The 18,439-nt window shown below is 41.7% G+C and overlaps 1 protein-coding gene across 4 annotated transcripts in view; it reads left to right on the plus strand.

Annotated features, from left to right (window-relative positions):
- Positions 1 to 1,395: 1,395 nt before the first annotated feature.
- Positions 1,396 to 18,439, plus strand: part of FYN (FYN proto-oncogene, Src family tyrosine kinase) — a 78,462-nt gene continuing 61,418 nt past the window's right edge. For all 4 annotated transcript variants that reach the window (XM_039728414.1, XM_039728384.1, XM_039728405.1 and 1 more), the window contains exon 1: positions 1,396 to 1,469. The gene's annotated coding sequence lies outside the window, so the exon portion shown is untranslated. The remainder of the gene's footprint in view (positions 1,470 to 18,439) is intronic.

Genomic DNA, 18,439 nt, shown 5'->3' on the forward strand with positions numbered 1-18,439 from the left:
TGCTTATGTTTTTACTTTTCTGTTAGAAAATGTCTGTTCCTAAAATCTCTCACAACAGCCTCCTCTGATTTGTAATGATGCCTTTTTTTCTTTTCTCCCCACCCTGATCCCTCCACTCAAATGAAGTCTGAGCTTTATAATATCAAATTGCTAATTGGAACTTAGAGCAATGTGATTCCGTTTCCATGTTTTAGAGGAATATTTGTTTGGTTATTCCTTAATTGAAATTTTAATTTCATAACTGCTTTTTATGTAATGATGACCAGTAAAAAGAATTTCATTTAAGAAGCCAGTCCCCTTTTGTTTCCTGTTTATGCCTACAGCGTCTTTCAGGAGAGGTGCTGGCACAAGAGTTGCTGTTTCTGCAGCTGAGGCAGGTTTTCATGATCAGTAGTGCAGGGCTCCAAGTCATCTGTGTGTAGCTGTGAAGTTACTCATCCAGCAGTAATTTCACAGATACCTCTCTGGTGAAAAGTTCAGCCATGTACTTGGGGGAGAATGGGACTTAGAAGCAGTTCAAATTTAGCCTGGCTTCACTGGTGTGGACACCTGGGCACTGAAAGTTATGTTCTTCTCCATTTGCTGCACAGTTACCACTCCCAACCCTGAGCACCAGCAGAATCCTTGCCTCCTCCATCTTCTAGGAGTTTACAAACTAAATGTTTTAACATCATTGTTAGTCTGTGCTCCATGAGTTATTCTTTCAAAGATTTTGCCTTAAGGGAAAATAAATCTTAGCTGTCATTTGAAATTTACTCAGGGTCGGCAAAATGATGGCATTTGTCACTTTTGCTCTCCATCTTCTTCAAACGAGCCCTAGTGTGTGTCAAGCTGGATATTGTGTTGGCTTCCTTCTTCTCCCTCTTTGTTCTCCTAGAGAATGCCAAGTAATTAATACAGTCTAAAAATGAAGTGTGGCACAGCCCCTTTTTTCCCTTTGTGTAGTTTTCAAACAAGGACACTGTCATGAACCTACGTGCATCCAATTCCAAAACCAGTTTGTTAAAACAAAATGACTTAGAGATATTGGGTTGACCAGTTTTTTTAGGGTTGGATCTAAAATAATTGGCACACTTGCTGTGTGCTGCTGTGCGTTTCTTGTTGTTGACCTTGTCTCCCTGAAGTCTGAATAGCCATCATGTCAGTGACAGTGATGTGTCTGAGCAGTCTGAGGGAGTCCTGCAATTATTTTAATATTTTGCATAATACTAGTGGAATTCAATAATTAGTTGTGAAGGTTCTGAATTCTGGTAATTCAGATCCAATTACCTCCTTCCCTAAACCAGGAAGAATTGTGGAAGTTGGTGATAAATATTAGTAGAGAGAGAAGAAAGTGTAACATAATTTGTGGTGTTCCAGTCACTTATTATTTTTCTCCTTTTCTCTCTTATTTTACAGGGCATGTTTTCGAGCCATTTGTGAGGAAATGTGGTGAAAGTAAACTTGCTCTGTTCGGGGGGGAAATTGTGGTAAGTGCTGTTGTCTTGATCAATTTTGGTTTTCAACAAGAATTTCATAAAGGTTGTTTTAGCTTTTTTCTGTTTTAATTTTTTTTATTTTTTATTTTTTTAGCTCTGGAAAATACAAAGATATAGTTGATTATATGTGTTCTTTCTCTGGTACAGAGAGTCACAGTATGAGAAGCATTGACAGAGAACAGCATGCTGGGCCTCAGGGCAAGGAATGTGTTTTCATTTGCTCCAGTGGCATCTGCTTATTGTGTTTGTAGCTGTTCCATTCTGCTGAAGAGTGTTTGAGCTGAAACCTGGAGTAGAAGAAATAAAAAGGCCTAATTAAAAAACAAGGGGTACAAAAAAAGCAGGCTAGCTTTATAAAAGATCAGGAGCGAAGGTAATGCAGAGGGAGTATGTATTTCCCAAGGTGGTGGGGGTGTCCAGTCCTTCTACAATCCTTCCATTTCTTCCCAGAATGTCTGACTGACACCTTTGCCATGTGGAACTAGGATGGTTTGCTTATGTCTGAGAGATAAGGAGATGGTTAATGTGTGCTGTACCAGTTCTCCTCTTCCTCCTTTCCATACCAGATGACAAGCTTTGCTGCTTGTCTGACTGTACTGTATGCAACACTTCCAGAGGCATCAGCCTCCAACAGACTTCTCTGGTCCTGTGTGCTCTGGAAATATGGCACATCGTGTGTCTGTGCTTCTGAGCTGCACCACTCTGAAGTAGAAAGGGAGAGAGAAGAGCAGGAGGTAATTAGTGGCATGTCCCAACTAGAGGGAAGTGATTCAGAGAAAGCTCTTCAAACCTGCAGAAAATAAAGGCAGCAGATCTGGAGCCATTAGTGGGCTTATCTTGCTTTTCCCTCTAGGAGACCATCAATATACACAATTCTGGATAGTACCAATCAATCACCCTTGGGAAAAGAAACATGTCAGCAGAAGGCTGCATCCCTGCTTTCCCTTGCCCAAGCAGGGTATTGGGCTGGTACTTTTTCTCCAGGCAGAACGTGCAGATTGCAGATGAAAACTGGCTTATTCTCCACTGGCAGAAGACTTAAGAGTCAGATAGCCTGCAGGGTAGAAAACTGAAAATTAAAGACTGCCTCTGTGAGAACACTTGTTCTTTTATACTATTTAAAAACCCCTAGATGTTGTTACATATAGAAAGATCTGGATTAGCTAGCAGATGTTTAAATGTAGATCACTTACCCTTCTACAGAACAGTTACTCTTAGAGACAGGAAAAGATAGGGTAGTCAAGCCCAGAATTTCACAAAGAAGCTGGCCAAACACATGAAAAGTCCTGCCCAATTGTCCCGCTGGGTAAACCCTACTGCAGCTCATTCTTTGAAATTATTTTCTCTATTTGGATCAGATTTTCTGCCAATTGTGCATGTTATAAGTTTACATTCTATATTCCTATGAGAAATACAAACAACAATTTTTTAACTAGAATTCGGTTGTAGGGTCACAGATGAGCCACAGATCAGAGCATGAGTTCATTAGTCCATGAGATTTTGTGGTAACTTCCACAAAACTTGGTGACTTTGCTGCAAAAGAGGGCAGGATCTATATCTAGCTTTCTTTTTGATGGTAGTACTGATACTTTAATCCTAAAAGCTGTCCAGTGTCCTTACAGGTTGGCTGAACTTTGTGTGAGGTATGACAAAGTTCACAGATGAAAGAGGAGAACTATCTGGAAATAGTGATGCTATGTAACAGCAAGGGGGAAAAAAGCTTATCAGCAGACCTGGTAGTTGGATGGTTTTGTTCTAATTTCCATTCAAAGATGCTTCACCTGAGGCCAGCCTGGTCTCCATGGCTCACCTTAATAAGAGAGGATAGTTCAAGAGCAGCAAGGGGAATGTGACAGAAGCATGCTTCTTAGAATCATGGAATAATCCTGGTCGGAAAAAACTGCCACAAAACTGCCAAGAAACTTGTACAAACTTTTGGTCTTGTCTAAACCCCCACTTGAAATAGGTCCTGTTAGGTCAGGTTGCTCAGGGCCTTGATTTTCAAAATTCAGCTGGATGGAAACTTTACAGCCCTTCTGGGCATCTGTTATGTTTGACCATCCTCAGAGGGAAAAAAGTGCTTTCTTCTTGCTGTTGTTCGCTGTCCATCAGTGCGAACTCTGCATCTTCTCTACCTGTGAGAAGGAAGTCTTGAAGAAGATCTCAAAGTCAGGAAAGTTGCTTCATGTGGCTCCACAGAAATTGGTATCATGCAGATGCAGTAAACTTGCTAGTGGGGAAAAAAAGCAAACGACAGTCTGGTTCACAGAGGTTCTACTTGGGCAATGTTTGTCAACCTATAGCTAAGGTTCAGGCTCAAAGAGCATGGCTGCTTGACTTGGTTGAATTTTGAAATTTGGAAGAGGATTAGCTGACAAACTGAAAACTGCCAGCTTTTCTCACTTGCTTATAGTGATCTAAGTCAATGAAAAGAGGCACTTCTCGCTGCTGGGTTATAAACAGCCTGGAATTTTTTCAAGTCGGTCTGTTCTCCAGGATTTTGCTCTGAAATTTGTTTTCCTGCAGCCATTAAAGTACATAAACAGAGTGCAAATTTTCTTTGTTTTCACAGCTGTTCTTTTCACGCTTCCCACTTCAAACTGTTTGCAACATCTTATTTTGAAGTAGAATAATCAGGGACGCTGATTTTCTCATATGTGAGAATCTCTGAAATATCTCTGACCCTATCATATATTTGCCTATGGCATTACAAATTCCCAGAGAGTTTAAAAATAATTGCAGGAAATGTAATGACAATGAAACAGTTTTGCCCAGCCTCTGTCCCTAACCTACTGAATCCAAGAAGTACTGGACATCAAGAGGACGTTTTGAATTTATCTTGACATAGCTCAGAGGCTCAGCAGTTATTTGTTCATCTTGTATCAAAGTCCTAGAAAAGGTCATGCAGCCTCTAGATCAAAAACTCATAATGGATTTAAGATCTGATTAGAGATGTATACTTGAGTGCTGGGAGGGGAATCTTGGCTGAATTTAAAACTCCCTCAGCTAAGCTGATGACAGTGTGAGAAGACCCTTCATTAGATGAGATTTCTGTAAGCATCCTTGTGGATGCCAGAGCAGATATTCATGTGGCACTGTAGGTTGACCATGGCATGTCACGGAACGGCCACCCTTCCACATCACAAGGACTCACAGGAAGCCTGACTGACATAGGACAGAAAACCTTGGGGTAATCTCTGTTGTATTTTTTCCCACAGTCACACTGCTCTTTGCCAGTCCACACTACCCTTGAAACTCTTGCCTTTCATAACATTTTTTGTATTTCTAAGCATGACTTACGCTGTACAGTCTGGGGTTCTGTCAGTGTAAGCCATCAAGATCAGGGGAGGATAAAGCTGTGAAGTGAATTGAGGGACTGCTGTACCATAAACCTGACCTGCACCTTTCTGCACCAGGTATGCAACTGAGCATTTGTCCATTTCCTATAGATTTCTGCTTCCCAGAAAAGCTGTGAATGCTGCAAGCACAGGCCTTGATGTTGAATGTGTATCTCAGAGCCTGGGAGTCCGTGGCTCTTTACCCTCCAAATTTAGACAAGGATACCTTCCCAAGTTGAGGGTTTTTTGATGTTTCAGTTGAAATCTGAGATGCTTTGCTTCTATTTGCACACTTCTCTGTAGACTAGAAGCAGCTAGCTGCACATCTTAAACAATGGATTCCATTATTATATCAGTAGCTCAGATATATCAAGGAAAATTTGGATTTGGGCTAATACACTCATCTGCTATTTTGGGTTTTTTTTCTCCCCTAATAGAGCAGCCAGGTTTTTCTCTCCTTATTTTAAACACAAGGGGGAAAAAAGTAGCAGGTAATGGCTGCTTTGATTTTAAGAAATTATATAAAACTAAATTTTCGGTATTTTTACTCATAGTAAATCTGTTTGTCTTTAGAAAGGCTGTGATGCCTTGTGAATTCCTGGGTGTCCAATTTGTATGGTACGATTATTTATATCCCTGATGTCTACCAAAAATGCTATTGCATTTCTCTTGGTAATTCTTCACACCTGTCAGGTTTCTGACAGAAAGTGTTATAGAGCATCTATGTATTATCTGTGCTCTCACTACAAAAATAAGCTGCTGGGCCTTTTTCTTTATTACCTGTATTCTGCTGTACCCACAAGAGGATTTGCTCGAGTCATTAGTTGTTCTCTGTAATTAGGGCTGACCTGGTGCATTTTGGTCCTATTTCTAGCAGCTTTTAGTTTTCTGAAGTCATTCATTTGGGCACTGATGTGCCTCAGTAGCGTACTTCTGTTGCTTTTCTTCATTATCTCTTCCTTTGGGCTGAAGATTATTTTTCTCCTTAGGAAGGAAAGTGTGGGAAACGAACATTTTGATGTATTTGAGGCTTACCAAGATTTGCTATGCTATGATAGTAATTCCTTCAATTTTAGTCTGTTTCTTTTCTTTCTAATCCATTCTGAATATGTGAATGTTGATGCTGCTGGGTGTAGTAAATGTTAAATCTGGTCCATAAGATTTCTGAGGAATGTGGTTTGTCCCCTGCCCAGAGCTGCATGTGTCCAGTCCCAACCAGATTGGATTTAGTCTGCTCTCTGTGAAGCATTGTTATACTTGTGCTCACTTTATTAAATCAGATAACCCTACACAGCAAGGTTACATGCCAGTCTCCTGCAGAAGAGATGTTTGTGTCTCAGACTCTGTAATTTTCCTACATTTCACTGGTAATTCATTTAATAGAGCTTTTTGTCCCTTCTTCCCCCCACCCCACTCCTCCACAAAGTTTGAGGTGATCCAATTGTTGGAATTACTCAGCAAAAGACAGTTGATCTGTGAGCCATCTATGTGGATGTCTGTCCTGTTGTAGCTACTGGAGAAGAAAGAGGGAAGGACAGGTGAAACAGCAGGTGGAACAGAGCACTTCACACAAGAGAGCTGTATTTCCCATCTCTCTTGGCTGGCTCAATGGCAAGGATGTTTGCAGTGGGTCACAATGTTAGAGCAGCTTGAGTATCCATGATAGGGTTTAGCAAGTGCTAAATTGGTTGTGGTTTTTTTAATCTGGACAATAAGCCTCCTAGTTGCTCTATTAAAAGAAAAACATTGCATTTTGCAAATTCAGATGTTGCATTAGGGAGTGTCACATCAATGTTGCTCTTTTCTGTATGTGCCTTGGTGCGGTTGATACAAAAGCTCTTGTTCCATCACTCGCGCATGTTTCACATCTTATGTTCCTGTTCCTCCCCCTGCAGAGAACTGGATACAAACACCTGCCTGATAGAGGGCTATCCCAGCTTTCAGGAGCTCAGAATTAGCTGTGGAGCAGCCTTGCAGCTGGGCTCATGGCCAGCTCTGATCGCTCACAGCGTAACTGCAGCTTCCAGCAGGCAGGTGCCACCCAACTGGTCGTGGGATCCTGGAGCATTGTAGGTGGGATCTCCAGGGAATTTAGTTGCTAGGAAGCATCACCTCCTTAGTGAGCTCATGCAAATTAAGGTGGTTTTTTTTTTTTCCGAGGTTAGTAATTTAGTCATGTTTGGGAGTTTTCTGCAGAGATCAAAACACAAAGATTTTGCCTTGACACTTTGAAAGTTATGGTCCAAATCACAAAACCTCTTGAGCTGTTCAAGGAGAGACCAGAGGCTTTTCACATGAATAAATCACTCCAGTTTCCCATGCCTTGCTTCAGAATTAGCTTGAAAAATTTTGGCTGACGTCATGCCAAAAATCCAAAACAGCAACAAAGCAAGGGGGAAAAAAAGCCTCCCTGCAGACACCCAGCTTGGAAAATATTGCCAAACTTGGGTCTGTTTGTGCCAAGTTTATAATCAGGCAGCAACAGGGTCTTAGTAGGTAATACTCTCAACCCACAGCTAATGAGCCCTGCAGTGCAGGGAGTGAGGAACACTGGAGAGAGAGCCTGGTAATGCTGTGTGCAAAACACAGATCACATCTGGGAATAATAAGAAAGGAGAACGTGATCTCTGGGCATCAGATAAGGCCATTTCTGTGGATATTACTCTTACTAAAGGAATAAGTATTGTAATGACAAATAGATCTATAGGTAGAGTGTAAGGCATGTGGGCAGATGTAGATTTTCCTGACCTAAGTGTGCTGTATTTTGCAGTCCCAGCCATAGCAGTGCTTTTCTTCTATGTTTCTTTTATGAAATACAGGAGGAGGGAGATGGTTAAAGTAATTTTCTCAGCATTAATTCTGCCTCATCAATACTTCATGGATTTAATAGATTTTAGAGTTACAGTCATTTGGGAGACTATTTTATCAGCCAGGTTCAGTGCAGGTTGCTGAAAGTAAGTGGAGGACAGAATGCATGTGTGTTTGATACAGGATGCTGTGGTATCAGGATTTAATTATTATGGGATTTGCTTAGGAGATTCTCTGTGCTCTTTGTGAAGCTTTATGTTGGGCACTAAATATATTGCATATAGACAAGTGATCTCTTCAATAAGATTTGGCATGGATCTCCAGATCCATGGAGTGTGTCTGTTTCCACCTCATAGCGTAAGCACACTGCTCTAGTTCTTCATCTCTCATTACATCTGCCTCTCATTTAAATGTTCATCTGACACAAATGTAATGAAACTGCATGTAAAGGATCATGAAGAGGAGGAGAGATCTCATTGCAGATTACCAAAGCTGAATATTTTTGGACATTGAGTTATTTATATTATCATTCTGCTAAGCTCAAAGATAAAAGAAAGCCTTGGATGCAATCCAGAAAAATCAAGAACAGAAACTGGTGTAAAGATGATGCATTAATGCATGTCTTGAGAATGCCTGCAGTGCTGTATCACAATACCCATTCCAAAATAAAAATTAAGATGGGTGGATCCTGGAGGCCACTGCTCAGTGATGGGGGAGATTACTGCTTGAGGTGTCACACTCCATTAGCTGAGGTGGAAAGCTCTGTTAGGGCGTGCTCCACATCATTCTGCACCTTCCCTGCTAACAATGGGCAACAACATTCCTGTGTTCCAAGGGGTCCTCTGCAGCCTCCACTAGTCTGGAATTGTCAGCTCTTCCCAAGACATATTATCAGGCAACTCACTGGTGGTGATTTTTAGAAAATATCCAGTGATCTTAAATTCATGACAAGTTTGTGTTCATGTTAGCTCTGAAAACCTCAGAGGTTTATACAACCTTCTCATAAATAGCATTTTGTCCTGGTGACCTTTATACCTGTTCAGCACCCACCTATAGGAGTCTACTTAATATAGAAAGTCATATTGCTGCTATTGTTTTTAAGAAGAAAAAATAATAAAAGATTCAACTGTGTAAATGTCACTCCTGCCTAGCCTGTTTAGTGTTGCAAGATAGGGAGAAGTCTGCTTTGAGATTTTCCCTCTGGCAAAAGCTTGAAAAGCCTTGAATATTGTGTGCGTCCTTCATCGTGTCCTGCAATGGTAGTAGTAAAAAATACAAAATCTACTATCTCATTCTGCCAGGGTTTTGAATGCTGTGCTGAGCACTAGTCTTCCTAATCTTACAAGGTGGTGTTGAATCCTGCAACAACCTTCCAGGAAAGCTGTGGCATAGCTGCCACCATGGAAACATAGTGGGATGGCTTCCATGACTGGAGTGCTGCCATGGATGGCTACAAGCTCTTCAGAAGGGACAGGAAGAGAGAGGAGGCTTTGTGTATTAGGGAGCTTTCAGACTGTGTAGAGTTGAGGATAGTGACAGTAAGGTGTGGGACAGCTGAGGGAGCTGGGGTTGTTCAGCCTTGAGAAGAGGAGGTTCAGAGGGGACCTTACCACTCTGTGAAACCACCTGAAAGGACACTGAAGCCAGGGCGGGGGTCAGCCTCTTCTTCCAGACAGCAAGCCATAGGATGAGAGGACACAGCCTTAAGCTGCACCAAGGGAGGTTTAGGTTGGACATTAGGAAGAATTTCTTCACAGAAAGGGTGATTGGGCATTGGAATGGGCTGCAGTCTCAATCTCTGGTGGTGTCTAAGGAAAGACTGGATGTGGCACTTAGTGCCATGGTCTAGTAGACATGGTGGTGCTCAGTCATAGGTTGGACTTGACGATCTCAGAAGTCTTTTCCAACCTAATTGATTCTGTGTGATTCTATGATTTCAGATAGCATTGATTTACTGACATAAGTTTTGTGCTTAATTTGTTACTTAATTGAACTGCACTTCTTACCTTATATTTCATTTTATGCAAAATCATGATAACTAAAGGTAGTGACTTTTCAGGCAGAAGGATAAAAATAGCACAAGACATTTTAGATTCTTTGTGAAATTATTAGTTAAAAATAGACATAGATGTTAAATAGGATCTGAAATGTTAACTACTTTGATCCCTGGTTAACAGACATTCCCATTCAAGCAGTTAAGATGCTACATAGAAAGAAGACTCTATGTGAACAAAACTTCAATTGTACACTATGGAAACAGGATTTTGGGTCTTCTCTTGTCCTGTTTTGCTGCTTATCAAAAGTTAAAAGTTTGTCTTTTTCTTCAGTGGAAACTTACACCAAATTGAAGTACAGTATGCTATAAGCTAGTGATTTCATCAGTCAGCAGCATCTGTTACTGAGGGGTGCTGAGTCTGGTCAGCTGTAATTGGACAGAATCATCAGTCTGGGGAAGTCCTCATTTTCCATTATATTTGTTGCTTGTGCGTGACACTTAAGAGTTTTTGTCCATTTTTTCCTCCTCTTCTAATTCCTCAATATTAGGGAATTAGTGTCTCTGCATGCCATTTACTATCAAACATAATCCCCTTTTCCCCTACTTCCTTCCATTTACATCCTTTGATGAGAAATATTTAGGCCACTACATGTCTTTATTCTTGTCAGACAGAGGCTGATGAAAGATCTGTTACAGGAAATTCTGCTCTATCTATAGAGTAGGGTAGTTCAAAATACATGCTTAGACATATAGAAAGCAGAGACTGACAGCTGATAGATGCTGTAGGCTTCTCATTGTTTTCTACCATGGTCATTGTGCCAAATGTGTCAAAACATAGGGAAAGAAATTTGTATACAAGTGAAGTGGCATATTTTTTGGTGGGGAAGACAATGCAATATCCACTGTCCTATTTTTAAGATACCCATTATGAACATTTTGGTATCTGCTAAATGCCTTTGTAGAAGCCCAAGACCATTCCATTGCTTTTTTGAATGTTTTTTCTCTTTGGTTTTGCCCTCTAACTGACTGTAATTACACAGGGAGGCTTAGTCTGAGTTTAACCACTGGCTTTCCTGTATGTCATTAGATAGTGTTGGGGGATTATCAGGCACAGTTGTAAATTACAGTACATGTCTTCGTTTTCTTTTTTAGGTTAGACTGTTTATAAGCCAAGTGTTTCAGATGACAGAGAGGGAGCACTAATCAAAGCTGACAAAGCAGAAGGGAAGCCTGTATTGAACTATGAGGCTGTTTGCAACAGCCTTTTGCTCACCCCAAGGAAACAAGAGTATGCTGAAGACACAAGCTACATTTCTAGTGTAAAACAGAATTCTCTCATGTTGGTACTAACGTGCTCACCATTTCTGTGTTAGTGCAGCATGTGCCTTCCATGTGTATGTCACCCTGTTCATGTGGTGTGCTGTTATCCAGACACAGTTGCTTGTCCAGTCATGTGTGTGGAATATGCCATTGGCTTCTATCAGCAACACTGAATCTTGCACAGAGCTGCGGCTCCTGCCGTGCTCTGAGCAGTTTCACGTGGATTATGCTCAGCAAAAGGTGTAGCACCCTTCATCCACCCTTCACCTAACATCTCTTGCAGCAGTGTGCAAAGGGACTATGTATTACCTAGCAGGCAAAAAGCAGCCCAGCATGAAAACACTTCAGAAGGTGGATGGATGTTGGGAAGAGCTCTGAGGAAGGAGCTCTGTTTCCAGGCAGAGGGAGGAAGCACTGGAGCTGCTTGCTGTGCACAGCCAGTGGTCTTTGGGAAGAACTCACGTTCATATTGGTTTTGTTAAAGAGCTTGCTTTACCATCCACTTTAGGTCCCCTAACTTGCATCTGCTTTTATCCATACTTTCCTGCATGAGTGATTTGGATGAATGTACGTGAGACCCTAATTTTAAATTTTGTGGGAAACAGATCTGTTACTTTGGTGTTGCAAGACCCCTTTTACAGTTTGCAGAAATCAAAAGAAAATGATGGGATTTGTTTTGAGGCATGTGTTTGAGACAGCACAAAAGTAATTTATATTGCACGGCTCTTCTAATTGCTGTATGAAGTATTTCTGTTAAGATCAATAGTTTCTATTACTGTATTAAATATTTCCCTGGTTGTGCTTCTGATTAAAGAAATAAAAAATTCCTAAGCTGCACTTTTAACTACCTCTTCTCTAAGAAAACTCTTGCTCAATACTATGAGAGTCCAGTACCATTCCAGGACACCATCCTGCTTCAGTAGGAGCTGTAAGAGTGCTGCTGGGTGGAGAATTTTTGTGTCAAGTTACCAACGCTGCTCTGCTTCCACTGTAACCAGCAATTCTCAGGATATTTTTTTGCCCAGAATATTTCTCCTCTTTTTGAAGCTACTCATGAATGTAGTCAATGTCTTGCTATGCTCTTTTGAATCTCATGTCTGGGATAAATTCCAGGAGCTTTATGGTGTGGCTTTAGGCTCCACTGGGCTGGAGATGCTTTTACTTGTCACCCAGACAAGAACTCTCCTTAACTATTGAACACAAGAAAATAAAAGAAAAACAAACAAAGCAACAAAAACAAAAACCTGGTAAAAGCACAATAAAAAATGTAAAACCATTTTCCTGTTCCAGGGTGGAGGAAGAAGATCCCCTAGGCACAGCTGGCAATTAGTTGTATATTTTCTTCAGGTTTTTAACCAGCTCTCATAGAAATCTGGTTTTTGATGGACAGCTCTCTAATGATAGTGGACAGTGAGAGCAGCAAATTTAATATGCTCTGCAAGTCAAGGGTGGTTGAAGTACCAGAAAACTGTGAAAGTCTGAGAGAAATGCCCTTGAAGCTTGCTTTGTCTGTTCACAACTTGCCCTTTCTTGTATTTAACCAGTTTGAGTTGAGGTTCTCTGCTCTAGGCTCCTCTGTGTCAGTGGAGTGGGGGAGTGTGAAGAGAGCTGATTTTTAAAATAATTTTCTTTTTTTTTTCTTTTATTTTTAACCCAGAACACATGAGCAAAACAACAGGCTGTATGCCAGTTGAAATCATGGTGGCTCATACAAAGTGTCAAAGTAGCTGTTGGTGCTGTCAGAAATCTGTTCTTGGTTAGTTTGGCAAGACATAAACTAGTAAGTGACTCTCCAGAGGTACTTCTGTGATTATGTGGCAGGTAATGACACATTTACTGTGTTAACAAGCTTGACTGTAGCTTGCTTGGCATGTCCAGCAACCTCCAATTAAATTTTAATTTACATAAATAATTCCTCCTAATATTACATGCTAGTAGTCTGCAAGAGTCTGAAAACATCTAAGCCACCCTAATCCATTTGTTAAATTTTATAGGTGTTGCTTATCTTATGATTAAACAAAATCTTGAGAAATAGGATTCTTCAGTGGAGCCCAGTTAAATATTTTGCAAGGACTGCTAAAGCTTGCAAGTAGAAGAAACTGACACTGCAGATCATTTAAATCTGTATTGTCTCATCAGTGGGTAATTTCCAAACCCCACTTATTATGTAAATGTATTCAGTAACTAGAAGAAAGATTAAGTATGTGAGAAATCATACTTTTATGTGCTGTAAGTCATCTCACCTGTGTTATGTTTGTTCTGGGCCAAAAACAGTGTCTGACTGTGACTGGGAGCCTCTCCAGGGATCTCATCTTCAAATCTGCAATGCTGTGATTTACAGGAACAGCCTTGTGATGCCTCTTGAACCTTTTGGAGCTTCCTGTTTCTTTCTTATTCTATCCAGGACTAATGTAATTTTAGCTACTTCTTAGCAATTAGATTAGGCACAGGCAATTTCCTTGTAAAATTGCCTGAGCAGGTTCTTCCATAAACTATAATAAACGTGTTGTGGCTCAGCAATGTTTGGCAGAACAATTAAACTGGACTTCAGTGCCACAAATAGGTAGGTAGTTAAAAACCACAGATCTCCTCAGGTGCTTGTTTGAGTTTCTATAAACATTGTCTCTGTCTTGGCCATATGTGCCTTCTATTTATGGTTTCTGCTACAGTCTATGCATCGTTCACTCTGGAAAATCTTTAAAGTACATTGGTCAATAAAGCCCTTGCACCTCTTATCCCTCAAATGTGCCAACATTAGATGGTTTCAATTTGTGCCAAGTGTGTCTTTGGTGTTTGTTTTAGAATAACACTGTTTTAAAACAATAGCCTTGAAGGTTCATGGATCTTAAGACAGAGGAAAGAGAGCAGTTAAAAGATTTCATAAAAATTAAGAATCACCTTTGTGAGCATCTTTCCAAATAAGCCTGTGAACTGTACAAACCTGACAATTTCTTGTTCGTGCAAGGGCTGTATTGATTTTGTGCAGCATGACACGTTCTGCTAGGTCTTTGTGCAAAAGAAACTGTGCTAACCTCCTGCCCCTTCCTCTGTCAACCTCATCACTTTCTGACTGCATGTGTCTGGTGCCCCTGCAGCTATCCCCACAAACACAAATGCCCCTTTAAACATCATTTCTCAAGCGTTTTCCTCTTCATTTTGGAGAGCACAGAGAAAGCTGAGTGTCCCTGTTCACACAGACACATACCATTACATTTCCAGCAGCCAGTCTGATTGCTAAAAAGAAAAAAAAACCTCACCCATGGGTAATTAGTACTGTGTGTGTATTTGATCGATTTAAAATTAAATGCCACTGGTGCTGCTGAAAGGTCGTGCTCAGTTTTGTTATTGCTTTGAAAAAAAAATCTGGTTTAGTGAAGATGTCTCTGAGAAGGAATATTGGTTCTTTGTGCACTGCCTGCAACAAAAGAGAAGCTGGAGGTGCAGTTTCCACAAAGGATGCTGTAAATTTTATTATCACCTAGATTGTGGGTTTTCTGTGTTGGTATTAAGAAAGATGCCCTTCAATGTAAGGAAGTGGGCTGCATCTTCTTACAGCAAAAGGAGCTCGTGTGCCAGCGGTCTTGTGGGTGAGATAGGAACCTCATCTCCTGCTTCCTAGTCCATCACCCTCATCATTAGATGATTCTGCCTCCCAGGCAGACTGATTACTTCATATTTTCATTCATTAATGATTTATCAGACAGCTCCTCCCCTAAAGGCTCATCTCCTCTGTTATATTCACAGCCCACACGCAACCAGCAACATGTAGCTGCCAGCTGGCACTGGCTTTGGGAGAGCAAGCTGCTGGTAGCCCTCTCCTCATCTCCTGCTGCCCCCTCCTCCCCTCCCTTCCCAGCTGCTCAGCTCACCTGCCTGCTCGTTGGAGGCTTCTTAGATTGCACCAAAGCCATGAAATGCCCCTGTGTCCTGTCCTCCTATGCCATCTCCAGTCTGGTTGTTTAATGCGCTTTCCACAACTATTTTTTTAATCATAAAAAACCCAGAAACTAATATGAGGTAAGCCCACCTGTAATGCAGCCACGCTTGTGTCTTTGTTACAGAAAGAGTGGTCTCTCTTTTTGGTGAGAGGGTTTGCTCAGTGGTGACTTAGATTTTAGTAGAGAAGTGGGAGTGCTGGGGAGAGACTGAGCAAGCTGTGTCTGTGAGCAGGAAGGTGTGGGTTGGCAACAGTTTCAGGTTTTGCTATCAGGTGCTTGGCACAACAGTTCTGTTGAAATCCCTCTCCAGTTGTCTGTGTGAGAGAGTGATTTTTATCACATTGCTGAAGATTAACTCTGTTCTTGTTCTCTGTTCTGCTCCCAGGAATCAGGCATGCTCTGAGGTCTGGGAAAGAGAGTCCAAATGAATTCTCATGATGAAAGGGGGGAAGATCCAGAATTGTTTGCTACTGCCCAGCTTGTCCTCTGCAGGCAGGTGGTTACTGACAGCAGTGGGAACAAGGCTGCAGGACAGGAAGAGAAAAATATAAGCTAGGAGGAAAGGAAAAAATGAAACTCCCTTGAGTAATTTATACATGAATGTATAACTTTTGAGTGCTTAATCTACTCTTGGCAAGTGGTGACTGATTTTCTCTCTTACCTCTCCCACACCCTCCCAGTGTCTTCAGAAAGGACATGTGACAGGAATAATAAATCTCATTATTTTAACAGGCTAAAATGGAAATTGTGGATTAAAAGTGTTATGGATGCCTCATTATAGAGAAACTGACTGATCCTAGGATGCCTAAAGTATATTTTCATTTGCACTGTTTTTGAGATCTTTCTGAATTATTCAGGCTCTCCACTTACCTCTTTACCACAACACCTTTGAATAAACTAGTGTAAAAGGCTTCAGTGTCCAATTGAGCAGCTCTTCTACTCCTACTGCTTGAGGGTAGCTAGAGCCTGAGACTGCTCAGGCTTTGGGGGAAGTCTGGATCTAAATCTAGATTGGATTATTTTTTACTCTAGATCTCTGAGTTGGAGCTTTGTGATACTATTTTAAGGAGGGAGATGGAGGGTGAAGGGGAGTTCAGGCTGACACACATTGTGGTGCTGCTAGACTGATCAGTTTGGATGGCTTTGGCTTTGGAGCAGAGAGAGGTGTGTGAGAACAGTAGCTGGTTGTGCTCTTTGTGCAGCCAGGTGTCTGAAAAAGCAGTGTCAGCTCTGAGGGTGTAGGAACTCTTGCTGCTCTGTGTCACAGGAGGCTTCAGGGCTCTCACAGAGAGGGCAGAAGGCCATGGCAGGGCTCTGCTCACGCAGGCTGAGGGGAAAGTGCATTTTACATGACTCAGGTCAGAACAGGGGGAAAATCAAGAACAACAGCAAGTAACTTATTTCAAGGGGTAGTCTGTGAGCAGAGCAGGGACTTGGGACATGGCTTTTGCAAGCCTCTGGACCACAGGCACAGCCCATTGCAGGGCTGGTGCATCCCAGAGCTGTGGCTGAGGATGGCAGCCGAGATGGGTGAAGCGCTTCATGCGTTAGCAGGTGTGTCAGAGCTTCTGCCAGGTCTCAGTAGAACCTGTCAAACCTGGCACACGACTGTCAGCAGAGCTAAGGGCTTCTTGCCTGAGGAGATTTCTGTCAGAAAGCTGAGTGTAAATTTACAGCGCCTGACTACTTCATTCTCTGCTCTCTATGTGGGGTGTGTTACCTTGTGCATAGGGTGCATTAACTGTGCAAGAAGTTGCTGTAGTGCAAAGAGAATGCACAGAATTTCCACCTAGTGCTAACTGTTGGGGGTAAAGCACAGTTTGCCAAGCAGTTGTTTGGTTTTTCCTTGCATCCCATCTCTTAGCTTTACCACTTGGATTGGAGGACATAAAAAAGAGGGACTCTGAACCACACCTTTTCCCTGCAAAATGTGTACTACGCTTTTGTTACCTTACTGAATTGTTGCATTTGTCTCTGTCTTATAAAAGGAATGAGAGGAGGATTTTTGTAAGTGCAGCAGGTCTTCACATGACCTGGCAGAATCACAAACTGCTGCAGTTGGAAAGGGTGTCTGGAAATCATCTACTCCAGCCCTTGGCTCAAACCAGGACCAACTTGAAGTTGGTGTCTCAGAGTCATATCCAGGTGGGGTTTGGATATCTCCAGCAATGGAGACTCCACAGCCTCTCTGGGCAACCTGTACCAGTGTTCAGCACCCTCACAGTACAAGAGGGGTTTTTTTTCATGTTTAATCAGCATTTCCTGTACTTTAATTTGTGTCCATCACCAGTTACTGGAAACCACTGCAGGGTCTTGCCTTGTCTCATTTACTGCCTTCCATGAGGTATTTATACACATTAAAAGAGCCTCTTCTTCTCCAGGCTGAAGAGTCCCAGCTCTCTCAGCCTTTCCTTGTAGGATGGATGGTCGAAACTCTTAACCCTCTTTGTGGCCCTTTTACTGGATCTGCTCAAATAAGTTCATATCTCTTCTGTACAAGGAAGCCCCAAATTTTCAGGGATCCCTAATTTGAATCCAGCCCTCCAGTCATGTCTTACCAGTGCTGAATACAGGGGAAGGATCATATTTCTCAACCTGCTGGAAGCGCTTTTTCTGATGCAAGCCAGGAAGCTGATGGCCACCTTTGCCATGCCATAAGGGAGCTGGATTGTGTTCAACTTAGTTTCCACTGGAACACTCAGATTTTCTCCTGCAGTGCTGCTTTCAATCTGGCCAGCCCTGGATTGCCTGAACCCTGCTGATTCAGGTTGGCATTTTCAGCTTTTTCTCATGTTTAATGTGTCTGTGGCAGCTATTTCTTTGTACAGACTATTTGGTCATTTTACATAATTATACTGTTGAACTAATTAAACTATCATCCTGAAATCATCTCCTGTGGAAAGCAGTTCACAAAACAAAGCTCAGTGAGGCTTGCATCAAAATAGAACATGTAACCCACCTAACATATTGGGGTTTATTTCCTCCCTTTTTCTCACGCTTAAATGTAAAATAAGCATTATACTGAAGGAACCAGGCAAAGGCTAATTTGCCTCATTTGAATGTGAAAAGGAGCCCACATCCTTCCTGTGCCCCGCAAAGAATGCAGAAAGACTTTACAGAGAAAACAGATGTACTAATATGTATCACTTGTTGGGGGCAGGGGGAATCCAGGGTGCTGCCATCACAGCCGTGCTGAACTTGCAGGAGAACAAAAGCACCAGCATACAAAATATAGTTCTGGGAAGCTGACAAGGTTGGGACTCTCTTCTTTTGCTTATATTTATGCTCCTGGCATCTGAAAAAAAATATATACAAAAGGAAACATGGAGCCTCATTTTTCATGCTTCATCTTCGGGGAAGATGGTTAAGTGCCCAAATGCAAACAAAAAGCAGAGGCTCCAGCCCAGCCATAGGGAAATCTGCATTTCACAGACAATATTGCCTCACCAGAAGAATACACTACTGACATCATATACAAAATAAACATAACTTTTGGAAGTATCCCTTGATTTCATTTGTGTTTTAAATACCTCTCTATCATGTAAATATGAAAGAGTTTGT

The sequence above is a fragment of the Passer montanus genome, unplaced genomic scaffold (assembly GCF_014805655.1).
Source record: "Passer montanus isolate IOZ18808 unplaced genomic scaffold, ASM1480565v1 scaffold11, whole genome shotgun sequence".
Classification (NCBI taxonomy): domain Eukaryota; kingdom Metazoa; phylum Chordata; class Aves; order Passeriformes; family Passeridae; genus Passer; species Passer montanus.